Below are 11,510 nucleotides of genomic sequence, written 5' to 3' on the forward strand. Positions count from 1 at the left end.
TTTAACTTGTTAAGGTTTGATCAGATATCTGAATATGAATATGAAAGTTTGCATGGATTTATACTTTCGACAAAATAAAAAAAGGAATTAAATGGACCATAATCCATCTAAAGCTGTCCGAAAGTTTTAATAGAAATTCATGATATAAATTAATTTTGCATAATATTAATAAATAAAAACTAACTGAAAACGTTCATGGCACACGTGTTCCCAGTCGTGACTTTGAACTCAAACAGGTGCTGAATATCACTGTGATGCCAGGTAGAGAAATATATTATCTGGCTAGATAATAATCTGGCGACCGCCAAATCATTTTCTGGCAGCCGCCACATAAATAACTAGCGGTCACCAGAAAATTATTTGGCGGCCGCCGAATTATTAATTGGATAAATAATTTTTTCTACCCGGCACCTACCGGCTTCCGTAGTAACCCCCTCATACAGACGGATATTAATGTATCTAACAACAAATAAATGTATATAAAAAGGCCGATAAATTGTCAAGTAGTGTATTAACACTGGGAAATGTACTCAGAATTCTTTTAAAACTTGTCAAACATAAAGTTTTTAAAATGATTTTGCAGATTGCATGTGCTAATGTACTACCCGGAGATGTGAATGCCAGTTTCCTGTCAAAGACATTACCTTAATTTTTGTTTCCTGTGAAAAAGGCGAAGATAACGAACAATGGGCGATCTCGAAAAAAATACAAACAATAGAAAATCTGTGAACAGGGCACAAAACACGGACCCCCGGACATTCTGAGGTGGGATCAGGTGCCTAGGAGGAGTTTACATCCCCTGTTGACCGGTCACACCGGCCATGAGCCCTATGCATTGATCAGGTAGACGGAATATCCTGTAGTCAATTTTAGCATAAAAACAAAAGCCTAAAAATTGTTATGACATATGTCAGTCAAAATATACAACCCAATAATAGGTTATATTTGCTAACAAGGTCATTATAACGACTATAGAATTAACGAAATGTAAACGAGGTTGCTGAAATCCAGAAACATCAACTTATCTCTCAATAGGCTACCTCGGTTTAAAAATTGATCGTACTCAGAGCCCGCTCTTCAGTATAGAATAAGTTGGGAGACATACTGTATGCCATATGCAGATGATAGCGGAATATTACTATATAAGCGAATTTCTGTTGAAATTTCATATTGCAAGAAATTAAAAAAAATTAAAAATAGTTCAAAATACATTTCATACAATGCAAAATATTTGAATATTACATTTTGCAAGAACACAGACGGTAACTGCCAGGTATATGACTTGCAATTGTCCAAACGGTTCAAAAAAAGGACAAAAATAAGCTGCAGAGAATATGAACAGATACGAGCTGACCGATACACGTTTTGGTCCCATACGTCCAGCGCTCGAATTCTGACAGGACCATATCGTCAGAGCGTCCAGGACTGACAAGGTCAAGTGTCGGTGGTTCTGCGCTATCAGCATTTTATCTGTATACCTTACTGTACTTGCTAAGTGAACTATTTATATTTGGAAAAGTACCGTATGTAAATAATCAGGTTCTATCTGTAAATATTGTCATTTATATCACACTTTTATCTTGATATCACCTATATTTGATCATCCGATATTTTAAATTTAAATTTATACTCACATTTCTAAGTGTTATTATTTATCGTGATTTGACATGTTTAAGATTTGTTTGGTATTTTGCTCTATCAAAAATAACTACAAAGATATTAAAAGTCATTGAATAAAGGCTTCAAATATTGCTTACTCTGTTTTCCTCCTTTTTTTCTTCTTTTTTTTCTCAAGTGAAAAATCTTGATGTCAAAAATAATGGGAAATGAATAATTATTATGAGCATTGCCATTGTCATTTACAGAATAGTTTTGATGAGTAACACATTGGATAATCTTTATTATAATAATTTCAACTAATATTATACACGTTATACTTCATAATGATTTATTCTTTTGATTATGATATTAATGTTAAATTCATACCGATACTATTCTTTCTTATAATTTGAAAAGTTCAGAAGATTTAAAACATAGATGTATTTGCATTATTTCAAGTTCTATATGGTACTCAGAAATATTAAAATTTTTCTCAGAAAAATTAAAATTTTCCTAATTTATCATTTTTTTTTCTGACAAATGAATCGTTGTGATTGACATATATAAGTTAAGAATCTCTGCCAAAGTATAACATGTATATTTCAAACACGAATCAGCTAAAGGCCTCTCGGCAGAAATAGCCAAAATCGGGAAATGACACAGCAAATTTGTCAGTTTGTGATGGATCAGATTAATATGCAGACTTGCCGCCCAGTGCCATGCCAAATGACCAAACCAGTGCAATTTTTTTTTGATCGCTGGAAATCTTATTGTTTTGTTATTGGTTGTTTAATTGATTTATGCAATGTGAGATGTTCGTGTACACCAATTAAATGCATTCATTTAATTTGCAGTTATCGATGTGTACATTTGTTTGAGATGCTATCAACGCTGACCTTGGAAATGACCAGGGACCAAGGGATGTTGACCTTAGTCCTGCAATCAGAAGGAAAATTGTTCTATTTATAACTTTTCAAAGCTATTTTTTGCGACAATTTCGAGTATATATTCTTTTTCTCTGAATTACCTTATGCTTTATATTGATATAAGTAAAAATGCCATGTAATGATTTTGAATTTTGAATAGATAGGGATATAATTTTAAAGGACAAATGAACCAGCATAATTTACCGCTAAATTCCTTAACGTAAAAACCACGCAAAGTGACCACATTCCTTAAATGCAGAAACAATGTATTTTCTCAGAAATCTTGCAAATCAAAAACCGATTTCTGCATTGTTTCTTGCTAACAAGACGATTAACGTTTAAAAACACATGCTTCAAGAAAAAGACATGATATGGAAAACCCTTTCAATACAAGTATATCAGAGATGTCTTGTCAAGTACTCTTATGACACATTGATTTTACAGCCATTTAGTGCCTGCTGCGGTGGGATACTGGATCGCATTCGCATCATGAAAATACCTGTAACATTTTGACAAGAAATTAGGCACGGACTTACTCCGTTAATGACCCCAAGGTTTGACTTGTTTTGATGTCTGCTCAAGTTAATGAAGAGAGGGCGTTTATTCTTCCTTGATATATTCACGAGTAAAAAAAGACAAGCCATTACAATAAATGTCAATAATACAGTATTTTCACCTAGTATTTTAGCTATGTTTTCCCTTTCCAACAGTTACTCCAGTATAAATAATCATTCAATAATGGTGAGTTAAGAAAAACTGTTTATTAATTATGGTTAATGATAAGCTATTGTTAGGGACATACCACAGTAATGTCCAAGATTCCTTTAAAAAGGTTCATATTTGCTATATCAATGTGCTTCTTCTCAATACGTGTCTCTTATTCTACCCGGTTTTGCCCCCAAATCGAGTACACATGCATTTTCATATATTAAGGTTACATTTACATTTTCCCAACGCATTGCTTTCTTTCATTATTTTGATGAACTTCGCAAAAATATATCAAGAAGTATTATTTGCATAAGTCATCTGTTTTCAAATTTATATAATTATTAAGTGTTCACAATGTCATGATCTCTGTAATTGAGGGAAATGTTTTCATTTTGTTTTCAATTTCAGAGAAAAAAAGACGGGTGAAAAAGGCGTGCAGAATGCCTATATCTTCAGATATATAAAAATCATATCTAATTTGTGTATTAAATATTTAGATTGAAGTTCTCATTATTGAAATTTATGAAATTATGATAAACAAGGAAAAGGAGGAGGGCAATTTTCATGGCAAAAATTAATCTGTTATTTAAAAAATATATGTAGTCTTTGTGGGGCTCGAACCCTAGCAATAAAAATCCTGAGTATTATTTTTCTTTGAGACTAACACGCTAACCACAACGCTACACAACTCCTGATGAATAGTGGCATTTAAATCATGTTTATGATATGACCCTTGACTAAATGGACTTATAAATGCGAATGTTGTGTCATAAAAGTGTATTTTCAAGGTCATTAAATAGTTAATCAATGCTCATTAATGTACATTGTTTTTAGATTTGGAAATACAGGTCTTTAAGTAATTATGAATATTTTCTTTTTAAAATTCAATAAAATTTCGGCCATATCCAGTCATTTTAGTGTCCTATAATGAAATATGGAGATAACGAACAGTATTCAATCTCGAAAGTCCAACAATGCAAATCGGGAGCAGAGCAAACACGGACCCCCAAAAACATCAGAGGTAGGATCAGGTGCCATGGAGGAGTGAGTATCTCCTACCGACCGGTCACACCCGCCGTGTGCTCATTGTCATGATCGGGATAAAACAGTGTGTAAATAATGGCCTAACAATTAGCATGAAAAATGTCAGTCAGCATTTGACTTAATGATAGGTTGTATTTGCTGACAAGGTCATTGGGTCGGCCATAAAACTTGCAAAATGATGACTCCAAACGAGACTGTTGATATCATTGTTTCATCAACTTGTTTGTCAATAGCTTGCTTGGTTTTAGAAATTGTTCATACGTAGAGTATGGTCTTGCATATCAAATCAACTTGCAGACAAAAACCCCATATGTAGGTGCTAAGGGTATATTGCTAAATAAGTAAGGGAAGTTGACGATTGAAATATTGAAGTCATCACGTTTATCATAAAGCTTGGTTGTTAAGTTACCATTAATGTCTTCTTCAAGTAAAATATCCAAATAAGAAAAACATGTATCAGACTCAGTGGTACACGTATCTTTTATTTCAAGCTCACTGAGATATATCGAGTTGACATATATATGGAAGTAACTATTGTTAATCGATAATACGTCGTCCATATATCTAAATGTCGAGTTGAAAGCCATAGCAAGTGTTTTCTTTTTCTCATGCAGAAGTTTTTGAATATATAAATTCTGCTTTAAATGAATCCAAAATAGGTCTGCTAATAAGGGGACGCAGTTGGTACCCATGAGATTTTCAACAGATTGTTGGAAGACCTGATCTCCAAAGAGTCAATCAGAAACTCAAACATCATTTTAATATCAGCTTCAGAGTACTTGTGTGTACAATCAGAATGTTTTTTTTAACAAATACAAAGGAATGAGTAAGTACTCAAGCTTTTATTCCGAAGTCACTGCAAATGCTAGTCTCTGTATATGTTGTTAGTGCTATTCTCTATATGAACACATGTTGCTAATGCTGGTTTCTATATGAACACGGTATATGTTGCATAAATTGATGCAACAAGGTGCAATCTTGATACTTAAGGTCAGAATAACACATTTCCCTGGAAAAAATTGTGTATGTTTTATTTTCTACTTCAAGTGTCAATGTCAAGATTTCAATGCCAAAGTCCTGTAGGTTCTCAAGAAAAAGAGATAATAAGTATCAGTTTTTGATGGTGGTCTTTCTATGAACGTTTCCCGTGGTGATTGCAGTCCGTTTTAGGATCGTGTTTATCAGCATATGACGTCACACTGACACTGATGGCAACAACTCTGTCAGGATTTTTGGTGTTTGTCGATTTCCTATAGGTCAGTTTGACTTGAATTCTTTAATTAGAGTCAACTACTGTCACCAAAACGTTAATTAATGATACATCCTTGTCATGCTTGCTATGTAAACACATCAATTAAGCATAAATATGAAATATTCAACTTACTGAGTCTGTTTTTGACAACTACAGCGGTTTTAAGCTACCACCGGCATCCCAAGACAATGACAGAATAAATGTTGTTTTCTCGTATACATTAATATAAATGATTCATTTTAACATTATATCAAACTGATTAATGTGACCTATTTGATTGTGTTATATCAGCATTATACATTTTTTTTTCAACTTATATGTTAGCATTCAACAAAGTTTCAATGGTTGCTGCTGGGGCTTTCATATTCCATAGGTATATTCCTCGAGACAAGACCTTACTTTGGGTACAAACGCTTTTGAGAAAGTTTAACCTTCGCTAAAAAGTTGCCCTACGGGGGCATCAGTGTTCCACAAACACATCTTGTTTCTCAATATTTTAAAAGAATTATTTTGATGTAAATGTATTTCAATTTTATTGATCTGACATCTGCTTATTTTTCTCGATTGTTAAGAACTTTCAATTATTCATTCCATTTGCACCTGTGCTCAACTTTTTCTTGTATAGACCTGCTCTGTAGATCTGATTTGTATTGCACCAGATGTTGTAGTGAAGCTTTCTTTTTATGTTTTAAGAATAGGTATTCTAGTAATGCTGTATGTATTGAGAATAAAGCATGTATCTTGTAGAATTCTTACATTTCATTTTTTTAAAAAATGAACTGCATTCTAGACGACAGTTAACTTATTCAAATTTATCGCAGGATGATGATGAAAATTTTGAATTTACTAGATTGAGGTAAGATTGAGTGATAGTATGGTGATGTTTCCAGGATCTTAGTCCGAGGTCAATATACTATATATATCGTTATTCGTTATTTCTGAGCCCAGTGATACTCTATATGTTAGTAAATGTACCTTTGACAAAGACCTAGAAATAGAAAAGTAAAGATGGTACCATAGTCATTACCATATTTTTATAGGAGCTTTATCTATTTTACGTATTTTTTTTTTAGCTTCATGATATAATTGCAATGTAAATTTGAATTGCAAAACATTCCTTTATTGAATGGTGAAAAGTAAACTGTCTTCCATTAGGACTTCGTTTTTTATATATATATGTCACATATATATGTGGAACCTTTCCAAATTCAACAATAAAAGTTTCAAAAATAGTATTTTCATATAGCGGACCTATATTAAACTTAGTAATACATAACTGAATACAAAGGGCCTGTGCTAAAATTAGTAACACATTTCTAATTAAATGCTGGGGAAAGTCAATACACATTCGTGCTGTTGGCATACAGGACAATTGCTCTGTATACATGTCCTTTGTAGAGAAAATCGATCTGCTCTCTCTGTCTGGATAGGGCACTGTTCAAACAAGTCAATATATATATATTATATCTATATTCGTAAACACCCAATCCTTTGACTGTAAGTAATAGAAAATTCATGATTACTGCCTATTTATAAATTATATATGGAATCCTTCAGGAAGAAGAGCACAGTACAACATAGGTCTAAATTTAATCTTAAGACATAAACGATAGATCGTCAAAGATTGAATCTAAGTTTTCTTAAATTTCACATTTAGGATTTCTATTTGAATTGATCTTTAAATTGTTGTTTTTTAAGAAGTTGGTTTGATCTCAATTGGATTCCCAGGCTGATGCTTAGTTTTGGATTTTGAAATATGAACTATTTTAACTTAAAAACCTTACATCTAAAATAGTTTAAAAAGATGAAACATGTTAAATAAATGAACATAACAATTTCAAACTGTAATCAATGCAGTATGATTGATATTACCACTTTTCTTCTGTGTGTTATTATAGATTTAGGGGGAGTCCGAATTTTAGGGGGAATCCGGTTCGTTGACCTGTAGAGGGCAGTGGCATACATGTCGATTTCTCTTCAGCTTCCGCCCCAGTTGCCTTATCCTCCTAACCCACTCCCGGTCTCTGATTGAAAAGTCGTTAGGGAGCGGGCATCAACCTCACAATCTGTGAAGAGCATTGGCTCGGTAACAAAAAAATCACTTAATTGGATTTAAAGCTGGGGGAAAACATTTTCGACGGTAGATTGATAATAAGCAAAATTGATTAAAAGTCGATTGGTGAAAGCTGCTATAATCGGTCAGTAACATGTATAACGGAGTAATGTAGGTTTGTATTATCCCGGTTCAGGTTGACAAGACCTTATGACGAATTCGTACATGTGTCGTTGGCCGCTCGTCTGATCGAACAGGGTCTCTGTCCTTCTAGAACTAGAGTCTTGTTTAAATCATTTACATTTTTATAACTTACATGTTAAAGCATATGAAAAAATCTTCCAATGGTCAACTTGTACAAAACAGACCCCGACTGTCCATCTTGTTTTTTTCAATGGCTTAGTCATTGGTTTTTTTCTGTCGATGAAGGAAGACATCAATGATCATAATAGATAGTAGGTTCACATAAAGAAGTACTGTAAGTGCATTCACGCAGGATAGTGATAGATAAATATTGTTACAAGTGATCAGAAATAAAATATATCGGTTAATGTACACCTATCCCATGTAAGCAAACAAATAATATATTGTGATGGGACTGCTTCTAACATATTGGTATCTTGCTCAAACATAATAAAATCAAACCATCCGAAAAACCTCTTATGATATTGATTTTTAAAAATTATTTGTCTGAATCGCCGTTTTGCTAAATTCATCTCTTGTTTACTGCACGATATTTCCTATATCAGTGAAACAAAGGTCTACAATGGTAGTAAATAATGTGAATCTTCCAGCAGTTTTCACTTTGATTTACGTCAAACTCCTCTCTTTGATTGTAGAATATCGATCCTTACTACATCCTGTTCATGTTCAAGTTTCCTTTAGCCCACAGTCAGGATTACGGTTTAACTTGACCAAAAATCTACAGAAACATGGACAACAAGTCTCACCAAAGATATTTGGAGTCATTTGAGTAGAGGATTGATTTATTATTGAAGTCTTTATGTCGAGTCCGCAGTATCTCAGCCATTTTTCAGCAGTTAAGAGTTTGTAGATGAATGAAACCCATTATGATGATCTAAAACTTATAGCAAATGGTTTAATTATAATTCTGATCAATATATTCCTGCTTAAAATGGTTTTTAAAAAATGGCATATATATTAATAGGGAATAGTTAATATTACCGTTGTTATTTGTGGCCCTTTAAAAAGAAAAATTTTACAAATTTTAACCTACATATATAAGTAGTTTAAATCTGGTCCTATTGTAATCCCTTACTAACTCAAACAATCATAACTTTGAATGAGGATGATTGAATAGATAAAATCTTATATGAATAATTCTTGCACCGATGTTCATTACAGATTTTTTTTCTGCACTATGCAATTATAGTCTTAAACTTAATTCTTATGGTACTATCCATAACTTAGGGTTCATAATTTAAACAAATTTAATTCAAACTGGTCTTGTGTTTGAGATTTTTCCTTCATATTAATACATGCATCAAACTCTTTGACTCCCTACTGTTGCTCTATCCTCACACGACGAATGATGATATGAACAAATATGGAACGCCATAGCTGCCTAATGTGGCTATTTCATAAGAAGATGGTGCTTTATTATGTTATGCTGTGGTTATTTCATGTGAAGATGGTGCTTTATTATGTTAATATGCTGTGGTTATTTCATGTGAAGATGGTGCTTTATTATGTTATGCTGTGGTTATTTCATGTGAAGGTGGTTTTTCATGTGAAGGTGGTTTTTCATGTGATGGTGAATTTTCATGTGAAGGTGGTTTTTCATGTTATGGTGGTTTTTCATGTGAAGGTGGTTTTTCAAGTGTTGGTGTTTTTTTTTATGTGAAGGTGGTTTTTTTTTATATTTAATGTGATGGTGGTCACTCGGAACTCCTAATATTTTTGAAGACTGAGTTTAACTGCTATTATCTTGAATTTTTGAAAGTGAAACAAATAGTCAATGTAATTAAAATCATTTTAATACACCATTGCTAGTTCCTCTTTTTTCCATCTAGGCACTTGGGTTCAAAATGGTGTATTTTGTGTATTATGATTTTTTTGTGGGTGTGTCTAAATACACTCAAAAACATAAAAATAAAAAAAAATCACTGAAATTAGCACGTTTAAAAAGTGTCATATTAGTCTATATATTAAGAGTGTATATACAACAGTTGCCATCTTCGGAAAATCTAGGAAAGTCAGAAACCGCGCCAAACTTGTTCTCGTTATTCCGGGACGCCTCTATATTTTACTTGGTTGAAAATCGTCACTTCCATTGCTTTCACTTTCAGTTCTAGGTATCAGGACGTTTTTGTTTACTGCATATTTTATACGGCAAGTTCGAATTGGCAGACGATTGAAAGGCGTTATTCAATCATTTTTAAATGTAGATTTCATCCGAATTCCTGCCCGAAACTGGTAGGAAAAGTGTAGATATTGATTAATTAAAATCAAGTATGAATCGAGCCGGGCACGACGTAAAATCGAAGATTGCAACTGTCGTACCTTCACTCTTTTTTTATGTAAAGTAATATGACATTTTTAAAACTTGCTTATTTTAGTGATTTTTTTTTTATTCTTAGGTTATCGAGTTAATGCAGACATAGCTAGAAAAAAAACATAATACACAGAATGCACCATCCTGAAACCAAGCGCCTATGGAAAAAAGAGGAACTAGCAATGGCGTATTAAAATGAATTAAATTATACTGACTATTTGTTTCACTTTCAAAATTTCAAGATAATAGCATTTAAACTCAGTGTTAAACTCAGTCTTCAAAAGTATTAAGAGTTCCGAGTGACCACCATCACATTAAATATAAAAAAAACACCATCAAATGAAAAACCACCTTCACATGAAAAACCACCATCACATGAAAAACCACATTCACATGAAATAACCACAGCATAACATAATAAAGCACCATCTTCACATGAAATAACCACAGCATAACATAATAAAGCACCATCTTCTCATGAAATAACCACATAAGGCAGCTATGGCGTTCCATAAACAAACTTGAATCAATACTTCATGGAGGTACCTGCAGAAGAACTGGACTATAATTCAACCCACATGTATAATGATAATCTGCAAAAATCTTCTAAAAACAGCAGTGCCACAATTAGTCGAATATATATATATATATATATATATATATATATATATATTGCAAGCTTGCTGACGTGGTGTAAATTTAATATTGTTGAAACATTAGTAAGCTTGCGAAATATATAATGTAACTAATTGTGGCTCTGCGGTTTTTGAAAATTTTTTAAAATTTGCAGTCTACACTTTACTTGTAAATCCCTAATATGTCATTTTTGATCCCTAATATCTTTCTTATAAAGAGATCCAAGAATATTCAGTATCTTGTCCTTAGTTTAAATGGACCGAATTGTTCCGGAGAAGTAAAACAAGAGGCCCATGTGCCACATCGCTCACCTGAGCACTGTGGCTAGGAAAAAAGCAGAAGTCAGTTCAGTATTGAAAAGCTTAAATGTGGTCCCGACCTACCCCTGAAAGGGGGGATATGATTTGAACAATCTTGAATCTACACTAACTAAGGATGCTTAATACATATTTCTTTTAATAACTGTGGCTTTTTCTATAATTTTGAACTTTCATTGTGGTCCCACCGTAACCCATCCCCCACCTCCCGCGGTTATGATTTGATCAAAATTGAATCTATTCTACCTGAAGATGCTTCCATATCAATATGATCAATCATGGCTTTGTTGTTCGTGGGAAGAAGGTTCTTGAAATATTTTTTCTAAATATTCCTATGTAAAATTTGAGCGTCCATTGGGGCCCCATCCTACCCCCAGGGGTCATGATTTGAACAAACTTGAATCTACACTACCTGAGGCTGCTTCCATAAAAATGACCAATCATGGCTTTGCTATACTTG

This window comes from Saccostrea echinata, unplaced genomic scaffold, assembly GCF_033153115.1.
Source record: "Saccostrea echinata isolate AGI-Se365-2 ecotype Australia unplaced genomic scaffold, CSIRO_AGI_Sech_v1 ptg000020l, whole genome shotgun sequence".
NCBI lineage: Eukaryota > Metazoa > Mollusca > Bivalvia > Ostreida > Ostreidae > Saccostrea > Saccostrea echinata.